The sequence below is a fragment of the Cajanus cajan genome, chromosome 3, assembly GCF_000230855.2.
Source record: "Cajanus cajan strain Asha chromosome 3, NIPB_CcT2T_4, whole genome shotgun sequence".
Lineage (NCBI taxonomy): Eukaryota > Viridiplantae > Streptophyta > Magnoliopsida > Fabales > Fabaceae > Cajanus > Cajanus cajan.
In genome coordinates, this window is record NC_138519.1 from 14,967,907 (window position 1) to 14,985,685 (window position 17,779).

A 17,779-nucleotide genomic window follows, 5' to 3' on the forward strand; every position below is an offset into this window, starting at 1 on the left:
AAAAAAGATCAATGACCATATGATTTATTAAACCATAATTATATAATTAAAATTAAGTCACACAAGCATTTTCATATGATTCGTTTTAACGATTTGTATCCACCTAATTATCAATTTAACCCCAAGAAATCATTCCCAATTAAACTTTTCTTTTGATAAATCAGGTCAGAGATCCTGTGCCACGTTGAGAAAACAAATATTGCTTCGTAAGTAAGGGTGTTTATAGATAAAATTTTTGAAAAATTTAAATTAAATTAAATTAATCTATTTTAAAAAAGTGGATTAGTGATTATTTTTTTTATAAAGTAAGTCAGTTCAATATTTTAAAATATAAATCAGTTTTTTTAAAATTTAAATAAGTTTGATACAATATAAATATTTAATATATATTTATATATGAATCAAATTTTTTAAGAAAATTGAATTGGCTCAATCCACATTATAAAAAATATATTAGATAACTGAATTAATTTTATAAAATTGATCAATTCAAAATAAATTAGATTTTTTTATATAAATCAATTTAATTATGAAAGGGTTCAGATCAATTTAATTTTTTTTTACAACTCTATTCCTAAGATTGAATTTGGACAGCTTCAAAATAGTGGATGACACTATTACTCCCTCGGCCGGTTACATGATAAATGTAGTTTATAATAAATAAGTATCCTATCCTCCCATAATAAATATCGTATTTTAAAAAAATAAAAATAAAATTTAAAATAAATATAATATTAATTATTATTATTTATTTATATTCTTCTTAAGTTTTTTAAAAAATAATTATTATATTATATTATTTAACTTAAAATAAGTGTTATATTAAAAAATAATTATTATATTTTATTATTAACTTAAAATAAGTCTTATATTAACATTTTAATATAATATTAATTATGTTTTCTATTTATACGTTTCATAATATTAAAAAAAATAATTATTATATTATATTATTAACTTAAAATAAGTGTTATACTAATTCTTTTTAGTATAACATTAATTATGTTCTCTTCTATTTATATACTTCATAACAGTTTTTAAGAAAATGATTATTGTGTTAAATTATTTTAAAAATAAATCATAAAAATAATTTAATGAAATTATTATTATTTTTATTTATTTATTAACAGTTTTTAATCAAATTATACTCTACATAATATTTTGTTAAAAAATAATATTCTATTACATTATTTTTAACAAAAAAATCAATAAAGAAATAATTTTATAAAATTATTATTCTTTATTTATAATTATTAAATTTTCCTAATTCGTATAAAACAAGACTGACACTTTTATACGACAGTTATTAGGGATAGTGACAAAGAAAGTACTTATAAGACAACACTTATAAAATCACTATTTTTTTTAATCTATTTATTAATTTTTTTAGTTTATATATATTAAAAAAATAGTAATAATAAAAATAACCACACTTATCATCAGACAGACAGACAAGGTGAATCAAAGAGGAATACAAAGGAGTTCGACGATTGCATCAATCCCAATCCTAGAGTTTAGCTCTCCATAGTACAAGAAATCACCAAACAACAAGATGAAAGGTAGAAGGAGAAAGAAATCCTTTGAAAAATCGCGTCCCCATGAGCTCCAAAGTGCTCTGTTTTCTCCCCTTTCTCTGTTCTTCTCTCTTCGTACAACTTCATCTTGTTGTTTGGTGATTTCTTGTACTATGGAGAGCTAAGCTCTAGGGTTGGGATTGATGTAATCGTCGAACTCCTTTGTATTCCTCTTTGATTCATATATATATCTCATCTATTACTCTATGTCAGTGATTTGTTTCTGTTCTTAATGCTTTGATGAATTGATCATTTATCTCTGATTTTAGGTTTAGAATTTGGTTGGAAAATGTTTTTTGAATATAGACTTGGAACAAATCATCTATTAGTTTTGAGAGCCAGGGATGGTCTTGAAATTAATTGTTGTAACAAGTTCTGACTCTTAATGCGGGATAATTAACTGAATGAAGTGAAGAATCATTCATTGAGTTAAATATCTTAGAATTTCTTATGCCAAGGGATTGGGTTTGAATGAAAGTAGAGAACTTGTGACACCCTTACTACCCCCAACACATATATAAATAAATCTTGTAAATAAACTAAAGAATAAAATATTCAACGTTGGTAAAAGGGTTCACATAGAACCTTCATAAATAACCAAAATAATTAAAAATGAAATTTAGAAAGTAAAACTTGAGAGTTTACAAATTGGTTTCAAAAGAGAAGTTATAACTCTAAATACATATAAAAATTTATCCTAGAATTCTCTGCCCCGATGTCACAATATCAGAGCACACCCACAACTCAACGGTTGACATTCTAAATGCCACTCACAGCTGGATCTTCCTCACCTAAAACATCCACAAATTGTACGGTGAGAAAAGAAAACATTTATATATAAAGCACACAAAGAAATTCACAACATCATTTCATCATAACTTGGAATGTTATTTACAAGCATTTCTATAGATATATCATCATTTTATCAATCATTCATCTTCACATCTCAATTCACAATTACACCAATCCATCACAATCCACACAAATCTTACAATTAACCCTATGTCAAGGTCACGCCTGTAGCATCTCTTGCTCGAGGTCGTGCCACCCTCGACATAAGCATTAATTGCCTCACACATCCCACCCTATGCCAAGGTCACGCCTGAAACATCTCTTGCCCAAGGTCGTGCCACCTCCGACATAAGCATGAGAAATCACACATCCTACACTGTGCTAAGGTCACGCCTGCAACATCTCTTGCTTGAGGTCGTGCCACCCCCGACATAAGCATGAGGAATCACCCATCCCATACTATGCCAAGGTCACGCCTATAGCATTTCTTGCCTAAGGTCGTGCCACCCCTGGTCACAAGTGTGAGGAACCACAATCACATTCTCATTCACATCCACATCCACATCCACATCCATATCCACATCCACATCCACATCTCAATTCTACAATACATACACAATCCGCACAAAATAGTGGTTCACATACCCCTCAAGTAATTCACCATGAATCCTCATCTAGATCATCAATTTTATCAAATAATATAACAATAACATTCATAAATTAGTATAATAATCAATGGAATTAGCAATTTAATATAATCTTAATCCAAACAATAAAACCCCCAATTTTTTTCAAAACCTAACTCACAGGCATTTTTCTACAATTTCGTTCTTTCTCCCAGATCATTAGTTGTACAAATTATTAGCATATTTCTAATCCTCAATACATATACAGTCTAATGGAATCATTAATTCCTTAAACAGAAATAATCCAATTTTTTTCCAAAACCTAACTTACAAGCACTTTTCTATAATTTCGTTCTCTCTCCTAGAGCATCATTTTTACAAATAAATCATATATTCGTAGTCCTAAATATATACAGAATCACATAAGACCAATAATTTTCCAAACAGAAATAATTATAAAATTACTCATAATCCTAAGGGACTCTTCCTCTACCCAATTCCCTCATGTAACTCTACATATAAATAATTCTCTTTTCCCTCGTACCTGGATAAATAGTAGCTGAAATTAAGGATCTGGTTGATCTCCTCCGCTGGGTTCCTCTCGGTCTTTAGAGAGTGCAGAAGAAGAGAAGAGAGAAAAAAAAAGAAAAAAAATGAGAGGTGTGCCTTTTAGGAGTCGCAGAGAGCGCAATTTATAGGCATCAGGCTTCGCCGAAACGGCCCGTTCTGGACCCTTAAATCATGGGTAAAAATCACATCCAGAACGGCCCGTTCTCAAACCAGAACGGCCCGTTCTGGGGTGCATTTAATACTCACAACGGTCATATTTTGAAACGGCACGTTCTCACCTCCAGAACGGCCCGTTCTCAACTAAGAATCGTAGGCAAATTTAATGGTTTGGAACGGCCCGTTTCGGGCTACTAAACCACCTTAATTGGGCTCTTGGCCCAGTGAAAATTGGGCTGTTACAGAACTCAATGGCCATGAGTAATAGAATCATTTGAAAGTATCAATAGGAATGCATAGGAGGGAGATCGATGAAATCTATCCCAACTATTTCTCATATTTGTTTTCTTAAAATTAATTTATCCTTTGGTTACTTAAGTTTGATTAAGCATTCACATCAAATTTGGACATGTGTAATTACTCAAGTTTTACATCCACAAGTATCAATTAGTATACTAGAAATCAATGCTTACTTCACAAGTCCTTGAGGATTGACAACCTTTTAATTATACTACAGAGACTTCGGTTCGCTTGCCCAGAATACCAACAAGTTTCTTGGTGCCGTTGCCGGGGACTTGTGTCAAGACAGTTTGTGATTTCTATTGTTCTAGTTGTAGCTTGTTGTATATATTGTTCTATTTTCATTTTTGTTAACTATATTCTTTACCTGGTTGTTCTAACTTTTATGTTTAAGTCAGTCTTTGTATGCGAGGTAAAATTCCTGCTGAGCATTTGCTATTTGATCCAGAGATTGAGAAAATAGCTAGGAAAAATAATAGAAAAAGAAGGCGACAAAGGAAGCTTGAACAGGAAAGACAGGAACAAGAGGGTACTTCCACCTCAGTTTCAGCTCAACACTCTATTCCTGAACCAATGGCTAAAGAAGGACCGGGTGGTGATAGACCACATCACCATCCTCCAAGGAGACTCCTAGGAGAATATAACCATCAGTTGGGTCCTAGGAATTTCTCCAGTATAGTCAGGCCAACCAAGGGGGTGGAAATGAAACCAGCACTATTATCTCTCATAACTGCCAATCAATTTGCAAGGATGGACCATGAAGATCCCTACACACACCTATCTTCTTTTTATGAGCTTATTGGCACTATAGGAATTCCTGGAGAAGATGAAGAAGTGGTATATCTGCGATTATTTCCTTTTTCTTTGACAGGTAAGGCTAAGACATGGCTGCAGGCCCACCCAAATCAGAGTTTGACCAGATGGGAGGATGTAGAGCGAAAGTTCTTGGCAAGATTCTTTCCTCCTTCCAGATATATAAGTGCTAAATCAGCAATTGCAACATTCTCTCAAGGTGCTGATGAACCTTTGTGTGAAGCTTGGGAGAGATATAAATCTTTATTGAGAAAATGCCCAAATCATGGGTTTGATGATGTTGCACAGCTCAACATGTTCTGTGATGGGTTAAGGCCACAAATAAAGATGTTATTGGATGCTTCTGCAGGTGGTTCTATGATGATGAAGGATTCTGGGGAAGCAATCACTATTATTGATGCTTTGGCAGCCAGTGATTACCAAGCTCACCATGATAGGAGTCAGCCCACAAAAAAGGGAATTCTAGAACTGGATACTCAAAATGCAATTCTAGCTCAGAATAAGCTTCTTTCTCAGCAGATGGAAGAGTTAAAGAAACAGATGTCCAAGCTTCAAGTAGGATCATCTTCACGCTCTCAACAGGTAATGAGATGTGATTTTTGTGCAGGTGATCATCCAAATGGACATTGCACCATCTCTGAACCAGATCAGGAGGAGAAAGTGAATTACATGAACAATCTAGAAAGGCAAGGGAATTTCTCTGGCAATTATAATCAGAATCAAGGCTGGAGGAATAATCAAAATCAGTATTCTGGGTGGAAGCAAGAAGCAGGGCCATCACAAAGGCAACCTCCACAGAAACTATATCAAAATCAGTCTTCTTATCAGCTAGACAGGTTATCAAAAATGGAGGACGCTCTTACACAGTTTATGCAGGTTTCCACAACCAATCAGAAAAATACTGAAGCCTCTATCAGAAATCTAGAAGTAAAAATAGGGCAGTTAGCTAAGCAATTGGCAGATCAGCAAAGCAACAATTTCTCAGCCAATACACAGGTCAATCCTAAAGAGCACTTTTAGTCAATTACAACCAGGAGAGGCACTGTGATAGGAAAGGGGATTGGTGATAATTTGAGAGAAAATAATGATGGAGTGGATGAAGAAAAGAGTGAAGTTGAGTTGGAAAGTGAGAAAGAGGTGGAGTTGAATAAAGAGGCAGAAAAAATGAGAAAAATAAAAAAGAGAGTGAGAAAAATGAGAATAGAGATGGAGATGTGAAGGAGGAGAGTAAGAAGAAGGGGAAAGAAGTTGTTAGGCCTCCCCCTGTGAAGAATTTACCGTATCCACATGCTCCATCAAAGAAAGACAAGGAACGCCAGTTTGCAAGGTTCCTTGATATAATCAAGAGGTTACAGATCAACATACCCTTTATAGAGGCTTTAGAACAGATGCCCTCTTATGCAAGATTTATGAAGGAGCTTCTGACAAAGAAGAGAAAATTGAGCGAGGATGGAACAGTGGAATTTGAGGCAGGTTGCAATGCTATAATTCAGAAGTCACTTCCACAAAAATCTAGAGACCCAGAGAGTTTCACTTTGCCAGTTACCATTGGCAATCTTTCTGTGGGGAAAGCATTGTTGGACTTAGGCGCTAGTATCAATCTTATGTCTTTATCTATGTTACAGATGATATGTGAGGTGGAGGTGAGACCTACCACGATGACTCTGCAGCTGGCTAATAGATCTATAAAGTATCCTCATGGCGTTGTTGAAGACCTCTGGGTTAAAGTTGATAAATTTTGGTCCCCAGTTGATTTTGTTGTCATGGACATGGAGGATGATTATGAAGTTCCTCTCATTCTGGGACGACCATTCATGAAGATAGCCAAGGTCATCATTGATGTTGATGATGGCAAACTCAAGGTTAAAGTGCAGGACGATGAAGTGAGTTTTAATGTCTTTAAAGCCATGAAACATCCAAGTGATAAGACAGGTTGCTTTAGAGTGGATGTGATTGATGAGTTATGTATGGAAGCTCAAAGAGAATTCTCAGTAGCCATACCATTAGAGAAATCATTGGTGAATGCAGTCAGTGAAATCAATGATAAGGAAGAAAAAGAAATTCACAAGTGTTTGGAGGAGTTGGACAAAGCAAAGGAGATTTCTCCTAATTCTACAAGTGTGCAAGATTTAAACAAGGAGGAAAAGTCTCAACCTCAAAAGTTAGAACGGAAGCAATTGCCAAGCCATCTCAAATATGTGTTTCTAGAAGCAAATGGTGGCAAACCAGTCATAATCAGCAGTTCCTTATCAATAGAGGAGGAAAAAAAGTTAGTTGAAGTTTTGTAGGCGAATGAAGGAGCTATTGGGTGGACTTTGTCTGATCTACAAGGTATTAGTACTTCATATTGCATGCATCGGATCTTGATGGAACATGACTATAGGCTTGTAGCACAACCTCAAAGGCGCCTCAATCCAACAATGAAGGAGGTGGTTAGAAAAGAGGTGATTAAGTTACTTGAAGCTGGCATGATTTATCCTATCTCCGACAGTGCATGGGTTAGCCCTGTTCAGGTGGTTCCTAAGAAAGGAGGCATGACAGTGGTGATGAATGACAAGAATGAATTGATTCCTACAATGACTATCACTGGTTGGAAGATGTGTATTGATTATCAGAAGTTGAACCAAGCCACAAGGAAGGATCACTTCCCATTACCCTTCATGGATCAGATGTTAGAGAGGTTGGCGGGTCAAGCCTACTACTACATTTTGGATGGTTATTCTGGATACAATCAGATAGCAGTGGACCCGAAAGACCAAGAGAAGATAGCATTCACATGTCCTTTTGGTGTTTTTGCATATAGGAAAATGCCATTTGGATTATGTAACGCACCAACCACATTTCAAAGGTGTATGCTAGCCATATTCTCTGATCTTGTTGAGAAATGTATAGAGATTTTTATGGATGATTTTTCTGTGTTTGGAGCATCATTTGATACATGTATGGAGAATCTAAACACTATATTAAGGCGGTGTGTTGAAACAAATCTGGTTCTTAACTGGGAAAAATGTCATTTTATGGTGACAAAAGGAATAGTGCTTGGCCATAAGATTTCTAGAAGAGGTATTGAGGTGGATCCAGCCAAAGTTGAGGTCATCTCTAAGCTTCCTCCACCAACAAATGTAAAAGGGATCAGAAGCTTCCTGGGACATGCTGGATTCTATAGGCGGTTCATTCAAGATTTTTCAAAGATCGCCAAACCGCTTAGCAACCTCCTTGTGAAAGATATTAAATTTCACTTTGATGATAATTGCTTGTCTTCTTTTTCATTATTAAAACAAAAATTGTGTTCAGCACCTGTAATCACTAGCCCTTATTGGAATTTTGATTTTGAGCTAACGTGTGATGCTAGTGACTATGTAGTAGGTGTTGTTCTGGGTCAAAGGAAAAACAAGATTTTTCATGTCATACACTATGCAAGTAAAGTTTTGAATGAAACTCAAATGAATTTTGCAACCACAGAAAAATAACTACTTGCAATAGTGTATGCACTTGAGAAATTTCGTTCTTATTTGATTGGTTCAAAAATTACTGTGTTCATTGACCATGCAGCTATTAAATATTTGCTAACTAAATCTGATTCCAAACCAAGGTTGATAAGATGGATTCTGCTGTTACAGGAATTTGATTTAGAAATAAAAGACAAGAAGGACTGTGAAAACCACATTGCAGATCATCTATCAAGACTAGAAAATGAAGAGGTGACCATACTAAAAAGTGCAATCCATGAGGAATTTCCTGATGAGAAATTATTCTCTGTGCAAGAAAGGCCTTGGTTTGCTGATATGGCAAATTTTAAGGCAGGGTTATTCCAGAAGATCTCAATTGGCAGCAGAGAAAGAAATTCTTCAAGGATTCTACTTACTATGTGTGCGATGATCCTTATTTATTTAAGATTGGTGTTGATGGTTTGTTAAGAAGATGTGTTTCAGGTGCAGAGGTTAAGGATATCTTGTGGTACTGCCACAATTCACCTTATGGAGGTCACTATAATGGAGATTGTACAGCAGCAAAGATTCTTCAGTCCGGATTTTACTGGCCTACTATCTTTAAGGATTCTCATGAACACTGCAAAAATTGTGATAAGTGTCAAAGAACTGGAGGAATTTCCAAAAGACATGAGCTGCCTTTGCAAAACATTCTTGAAGTTGAAGTCTTTGACTGCTGGGGAATTGATTTTGTAAGACCACTTCCATCTTCTTATTCTAATGAGTACATTCTGGTTGCTGTGGACTATGTCTCTAAATGGGTGGAAGCAATGGCAACTCAGAAGGCTGATGCACGAACAGTGATCAAGTTCTTAAAGAAGAATGTTTTTACCAGATTTGGAACGCCGAGAGTGCTCATTAGTGATGGTGGTTCTCATTTCTGCAATACACAGCTGAAAAAGGTGTTAGAGCATTATGGTGTGAGACACAAGGTAGCTACACCTTATCATCCTCAAACAAATGGACAGGCAGAGGTTTCTAATAGGGGGTTGAAGAGAATTTTGGAAAAGACTGTGGCCAGCTCAAGGAAAGATTGGGCTTTGAAATTGGATGATACATTGGGGGCTTATAAGACAACATATAAAACTCCAATTAGACTCTCTCCGTTTCAGCTTGTATATGGAAAGGCCTGTCATCTCCAAGTTGAGTTGGAACATAAGGCCTATTGGGCTTTGAAAGCATTAGACTTTGATTTGAAAGCTGCAGGTGAAAAGAGAAAGCTTCAGTTACATGAGCTTGAGGAAATGCGGTTACAGGCCTATGAATCTTCTCGGATCTATTAGAGCAAAGTGAAGTCTTACCATGACAGGAAGATTGTATAGAGAAACTTCCAACCAGGCCAACATGTATTGTTATTCAATTCCAAGTTGAGATTATTCCCTGGAAAGCTTAAGTCCAAATGGTCAGGCCCCTTTTTGATCAAATCAGTCAAGCCTTATGGGGCAGTGGAGTTGGAAGAGCCAAATTCTGGAAGATCTTGGATGGTGAATGGACATAGAGTTAAGCCATACTTGGGTGGTGAGGTTGAGAAACTTACCCCTGTCATTCATCTCAATGATCCATGACTTAATGAAGTGTCAAGCTAATGACAATAAAGAAGCGCTTTCTGGGAGGCAACCCAGCCAATATGTTTTGAACTTGGTTTCAACTATTTAGCATTAGCATATTTAAGTTTCAGTTATGTGTTGAAGTTTTAGTGAGTAAGTTTAGGATCTAATACTTAGGTTAAAAAATTGTTCTTATGTTGGTTCATATTATGCATTTTCCTTTTTGTCTCATGTATGCTTGTTGTAGATAAGTGTAGAAGAAGAATTAAAGGGAATTTTGGGTCAAATTAAGCCATATCAGGTAATAAAATTTCTGCTCCAGGAGTCAAGGGCTCAGCCCCTCATATCAGTTGCCAAAACAGAGTAGCCTCTGGGGGTCAAGGCGCTCACCGCCTCTGAGTGGCCCAGCGCCTAAGATGAAAATTTTCAAAGGGGGGTCTCTGGAAGCAAAGCGCTCAGCGCCTATGAGTGGCTGAGTGCCTGGGATGATCAGAAATTTTGGGGAGTCTCTGGAGCCTAAAGACTCAGTGCTTTTCAAGGGCTCAATGCCTTGTGAGAGCATTGCTCTCTGGAGCCAAAAGGCTCAGCGCATTTGAAGCGCTCAGCACCTAAAATTGAATTACTCTCTAGAGCTCAAGCGCTCAGCGGTTCTAAGGTGCTGAGCGGATGAGTGTCGGGCTTGGGTTCAAATCAAAAACAGAAGCCCATTTGCATAAGGGTTAAAAACATAACCCTAAATCAAAATTGTCCATTCCCATTGGGGTGGTCATAGAGTATACCTGGAATGCGAGGTGAGTTTGTGTTGATTGATTTAGGGCAATGAGAAACAGAATAGGAATGATAAGTGAGAGGGAGGAGAAGGGTTCTTTCAATACGCAGCAGAATGGGAATGGACAATTTTGATTTAGGGTTATGTTTTTAACCCTTGTGCAAACGGGCTTCTATTTTTGATTTGAACCCAAGCCCGACACTCATCCGCTCAACACCTTAGAACCGTTGAGCGCTTGAGCTCCAGAGAGTAATTCGATTTTAGGCGCTGAGCGCTTCAAATGCGCTGAGCCTTTTGGTTCCAGAGAGTAATTCAATTTTAGGTGCTGAGCACTTCAAATGCGCTGAGCCTTTTGGCTCCAGAGAGCAATGCTCTCACAAGGCACTAAGCCCTTGAAAAGCGCTGAGCGCTTAGGCTCTAGAGACTGCCCAAAATTTCTGATCATCCCAGGCGCTCAACTACTCATAGGCGCTGAGCGCTTTGCTTCTAGAGACCCCCTTTGAAAATTTTCATCTTAGGCGCTGGGCCACTCTGTGCGCCTTGACCCCTAGAGGCTCCTCTGTTTTGTCAACTGATTTGAGGGGCTGAGCCCTTCACAGGGGCTGAGCCCTTGACTCCTGGAGTAGAAATTTTATTACCTGATATGGCTTAATTTGACCCCAAATTCCCTTTAATTCTTCTTCTACACTTATCTACAATAAGCATACATGAGACAAAAAGAACAATTTTTTAACCTAAGTATTAGATCCTAAACTTACTCACTAAAACTTCAACACATAACTAAAACTTAAATATGTTAATGCTAAATAGTTGAAACCAAGTTCAAAACATATTGGCTAGGTTGCCTCCTAGAAAACGCTTCTTTATTGTCATTAGCTTGACACTTCATTAAGTCATGGATCATTGAGATGAATGACAGTGGTAAGTTTCTCAACCTCACCACACAAGTATGGCTTAACTCTTTATCCATTCACCATCCAAGATCTTCCAGAATTTGGCTCTTCCAACTCCACTGCCCCATAAGGCTTGACTGATTTGATCAAAAAGGGGCCTGACCATTTGGACTTAAGCTTTCCAGGGAATAATCTCAACCTGGAATTGAACAACAATACCTGTTGGCCTGGTTGGAAGTTTCTCTGTACAATCTTCCTGTCATGTTAAGACTTCACTTTGCTCTTATAGATCTGGGAAGATTCATAGACATGTAACCGCATTTCCTCAAGCTCATGTAACTGAAGCTTCCTCTTTTCACCTGCAGCTTTCAAATCAAAGTTTAATGCTTTCAAAGCCCAATAGGCCTTATGTTCCAACTCAACTGGGAGATGACAGGCCTTTCCATATACAAGCTGAAACGGAGAGAGTCCAATTGGAGTTTTATATGTTGTCCTGTAAGCCCACAGTGTATCATCCAATTTCAAAACCCAATCTTTCCTTGAGCTGGCCATAGTCTTTTCCAAAATTCTCTTCAACTCCCTATTAGAAACCTCTGCCTGTCCATTTTTTTGAGGATGATAAGGTGTAGCTACCTTGTGTCTCACACCATAATGCTCTAACACCTTTTTCAGCTGTGTATTGCATAAATGAGAACCACCATCGCTAATGAGCACTCTCGGCGTTCCAAATCTGGTAAAGACATTCTTCTTTAAGAACTTGATCACCGTTCGTGCATCAGCCTTCTGAGTTGCCATTGCTTCCACCCATTTAGAGACATAGTCCACAACAACCAGAATGTACTCATTAGAATAAGAAGATGGAAGTGGTCCTACAAAATCAATTCCCCAGTAGTCAAAGACTTCAACTTCAAGAATGTTTTGCAAAGGCATCTCATGTCTTTTGGAAATTCCTCTAGTTCTCTGAAACTTATCACAATTTTTGCAGTGTTCATGAGAATCCTTAAAGATAGTAGGCCAGTAAAATCTGGACTGAAGAATCTTTGTTGCTGTACGATCTCCATTATAGTGACCTTCATAAGGTGAATTGTGGCAGTACCACAAGATATCCTTAACCTCTGCACCTGAAACACATCTTCTTAACAAACCATCAGCACCAATCTTAAATAAATAAGGATCATCGCACACATAGTAAGTAGAATCCTTGAAGTATTTCTTTCTTTGCTGCCAATTGAGATCTTCTGGAATAACCCTGACTGCCTTAAAATTTGCCATATCAGCAAACCAAGGCCTTTCTTGCACAGAGAATAATTTCTCATCTGGAAATTCCCCATGGATTGCACTTTCAAGTATGGTCACCTCTTCATTTTCTAGTCTTGACAAATGATCTGCAATGTGGTTTTCACAGCCCTTCTTGTCTTTTATTTCTAAATCAAATTCCTGTAACAGCAAAATCCATCTTATCAACCTTGGTTTGGAATCAGATTTAGTTAGCAAATATTTAATAGCTGCATGGTCAGTGAACACAGTAATTTTTGAACCAATCAAATAAGAACGAAATTTCTTAAGTGCATACACTATTGCAAGTAGTTCTTTTTCTGTGATTGCATAATTCATTTGAGCTTCATTCAAAACTTTACTTGCATACTCTATGACATAAAAAATCTTGTTTTTCCTTTGACCCAGAACAGCACCTACTACATAGTCACTAGCATCACACATTAGCTCAAAATCAAAATTCCAATAAGGGCTAGTGATTACAGGTGCTGAACACAATTTTTGTTTTAATAATGAAAAAGTAGACAAGCAATTATCATCAAAGTGAAATTTAACATCTTTCACAAGGAGGTTGCTAAGCGATTTGGCGATCTTTGAAAAATCTTGAATGAACCGCCTATAGAATCTAGCATGTCCCACGAAGCTTCTGATCCCTTTTACATTTGTTGGTGGAGGAAGCTTAGAGATGACCTCAACTTTGGCTGGATCCACCTCAATACCTCTTCTAGAAATCTTATGGCCAAGCACCATTCCTTCTGTCACCATAAAATGGCATTTTTCCCAGTTAAGAACCAGATTTGTTTTAACACACCGCCTCAGTACAATGTTTAGATTCTCCAGACATGTATCAAATGATGCTCCAAACACAGAAAAATCATCCATAAAAATCTCTATACATTTCTCAACAACATCAGAGAATATGCTAGCATACACCTTTGAAGTGTGGCTGGTGTGTTACATAATCCAAATGTCAGTTTCCTACATGCAAAAACACCAAAAGGACATGTGAATGTTGTCTTCTCTTGGTCCTTCGGGTCCACTGCTATCAGATTGTATCCAGAATAACCATCCAAAAAGCAGTAGTAGGCTTGACCCGCCAACCTCTCTAACATCTGGTCCATGAAGGGTAATGGGAAGTGATCCTTCCTTGTGGCATGGTTCAGCTTCTAATAATCAATACACATCCGCCAACCAGTGTCTGTCCTTGTAGGAATCAATTCATTCTTGTCATTCATCACCACTGTCATGCCTCCTTTCTTAGGAACAACCTGAACAGGGCTAACCCATGCACTGTCAGAGATAGGATAAATCATGTCAGCGTCAAGTAACTTAATCACCTCTTTTCTAACCACTTCCTTCGTTGTTGGATTGAGGCGCCTTTGAGGTTGTGCTACAGGCCTATAATCCTGTTCCATCAAGATCCGGTGCATACAATATGAAGGACTAATACCTTTTAGATCAGACAGAGTCCACCCAATAGCTCCTTCATTCTCCTTCAGAACTTCAATTAACTTCTTTTCCTCCTCCATTGTTAAGGAACTGATGATTATGATTGGTTTGCCACCATTTGCTTCTAGAAACACATATTTGAGATGGCTTGGCAATTGCTTCAGTTCTAACTTTTGAGGTTGAGACTTTTCCTCCTTGTTTAAATCTTGCACACTTGTAGAATTAGGAGAAATCTCCCTTGCTTTGTCCAACTCCTCCAAACACTTATGAATTTCTTTTTCTTCCTCATCATTGATTTCACTGACTGCGTTCACCAATGCTTTCTCTAATGGTGTGGGTACTGAGAATTCTCTTTGAGCTTCCATACATAACTCATCAATCACATCCACTCTAAAGCAACCTGTCCTATCACTTGGATGTTTCATGGCTTCAGAGACATTAAAATTCACTTCATCGTCCTACACTCTAACCTTGAGTTTTCAAATCATCAACATCAATGATGACCTTGGCCGTCTTCATGAATGGCTGTCCCAAAATGAGAGGAACTTCAGAATCCTCCTCCATGTCCATGACAACAAAATCAACTGGGAACCAAAATTTATCAACTTTAACCAAGAGGTCTTCAACAATGCCATGAGGATACTTTATAGATCTATTAGCCAGCTGCAGAGTCATCGTGGTAGGTCTCACCTCCACCTCACCTATCCTCTGTAACATAGATAAAGACATAAGATTGATACTAGCCCCTAAGTCCAACAATGCCTTCCCCACAGAAAGATTGCCAATGGTAACTAGCAAAGTGAAACTCTCTGGGTCTCTAGATTTTTGTGGAAGTGACTTCTGAATTATAGCATTGCAACCTGCCTCAAATTCCACTGTTCCATCCTCGCTCAATTTTCTCTTCTTTGTCAGATGCTCCTTCATAAATCTTGCATAAGAGGGCATCTGTTCTAAAGCCTCTGTAAAGGGTATGTTGATCTGTAACCTCTTGATTATATCAAAGAACCTTGCAAACTGGCGTTCCTTGTCTTTCTTTGATGGAGCATGTGGATACGGTAAATTCTTCATAGGGGGAGGCCTAACAACTTCTTTCCCCTTCTTCTTACTCTCCTCCTTCACATCTCCATCTCTATTCTCATTTTTCTCACTCTCTTTTTTATTTTTCTCATTTTTTTCTACCTCTTTATTCAACTCCACCTCTTTCTCACTTTCCAACTCAACTTCACTCTTTTCTTCATCCACTCCATCATTATTTTCTCTCAAATTATCACCAATTCCCTTTCCTATCATAGTGCCTCTCTTGGTTGTAATTGACTGAAAGTGCTCTTTAGGATTGACCTGTGTATTGGCTGAGAAATTGTTGCTTTGCTGATTTGCCAATTGCTTAGCTAACTGCCCTATTTGTACTTCCAGATTTCTGATAGAGGCTTCGATATTTTTCTGATTGGTTGTGGAAACCTGCATAAACTGTGTAAGACCGTCCTCCATTTTTGATAACCTATCTGGCTGATAAGAAAACTGATTTTGATATGGTTTCTGTGGAGGTTGCCTTTGTGATGGCCCTGCTTCTTGCTTCCACCCAGAATACTGATTTTGATTATTCCTCCAGCCTTGATTCTGATTATAATTGCCAGAGAAATTCCCTTGCCTTCTTGGATTGTTCATGTAATTCACTTCCTCCTCCTGATCTGGTTTAGAGATGGTGCAATGTCCATTTGAATGATCACCTGCACAAAAATCACATCTCATTACCTGCTGAGAGTGTGAAGATGATCCTACTTGAAGCTTGGACATCTGTTTCTTTAACTCTTCCATCTGCTGAGAAAGAAGCTTATTCTGAGCTAGAATTGCATTTTGAGTATCCAGTTCTAGAATTCCCCTTTTTGTGGGCTGACTCCTATCATGGTGAGCTTGGTAATCACTGGCTGCCAAAGCATCAATAATAGTGATTGCTTCCTCAGAATCCTTCATCATCATAGAACCACCTGCAGAAGCATCCAATAACATCTTTGTTTGTGGCCTTAACCCATTACAGAACATGTTGAGCTGTGCAACATCATCAAACCCATGATTTGGGCATTTTCTCAATAAATATTTATATCTCTACCAAGCTTCACACAAAGGTTCATCAGCACCTTGAGAGAATGTTGCAATTGCTGATTTAGCACTTATATATATGGAAGGAGGAAAGAATCTTGCCAAGAACTTCCACTCTACATCCTCCCATCTGGTCAAACTCTAATTTGGGTGGGCCTGCAGCCATGTCTTAGCCTTACCTGTCAAAGAAAAAGGAAATAATCGCAGATATACCGCTTCTTCATCTTCTCCAGGAATGCCCATAGTGCCAATAAGCTCATAAAAAGAAGATAGGTGTGTGTAGGGATCTTCATGGTCCATCCCTGCAAATTGATTGGCAGTTATGAGAGATAATAGTGTTGGTTTCATTTCCACCCCCTTGGTTGGCCTGACTATACTGGAGAAATGCCTAGGACCCAACTGATGGTTATATTCTCCTAGGAGTCTCCTTGGAGGATGGTGATGTGGTCTATCACCACCCGGTCCTTCTTTAGCCATTGGTTCAGGAATAGAGTGTTGAGCTGAAATTGAGGTGGAAGTACCCTCTTGTTCCTGTCTTTCCTGTTCAAGCTTCCTTTGCCGCCTTCTTTTTCTATTATTTTTCCTAGCTATTTTCTCAATCTCTGGATCAAATAGCAAATGCTCAGCAGGAATTTTACCTCGCATACAAAGACTGACTTAAACAGAAAAGTTAGAACAACCAGGTAAAGAATATATTTAACAAAAATGAAAACAGAACAATATATACAACAAGCTACAACTAGAAAAATAGAAATCACAAACTGTCTTGACACAAGTCCCCGGCAACAGCGCCAAGAAACTTGTTGGTATTCTGGGCAAGCGAACCCAAGTCTCTGTAGTATAATTAAAAGGTTGTCGATCCTCAAGGACTTGTGAAGTAAGCCTTGATTTCTATTATACTAATTGATACTTGTGGATGTAAAACTTGAGTAATTACACATGTCCAAATTTGATGTGAATGCTTAATCAAACTTAAGTAACCAAAGGATAAATTAATTTTAAGAAAACAAATATGAGAAACAGTTGGGATAGATTTCATCGATCTCCCTCCTATGCATTCCTATTGATACTTTTAAATGATTCTATTACTCATGGCCATTGAGTTCTCTACTTTCATTCAAACCCAATCCCTTGGCATAAGAAATTCTAAGATATTTAACTCAATGAATGATTCCTCACTTCATTCAGTTAAATATCCCACATTAAGAGTCAGAACTTGTTACAACTATTAATTTCAAGACCATCCCTGGCTCTCAAAACTAATAGGTGATTTGTTCCAAGTCTAGATTCAGAAAACATTTTCCAACCAAATTATAAACCTAAAATCAGAGATAAATGATCAGTTCATCAAAGCATTAAGAACATAAGCAAATCACTGACATAGAGTAATAGATGAGATATATATATATGAATCAAAGAGGAATACAAAG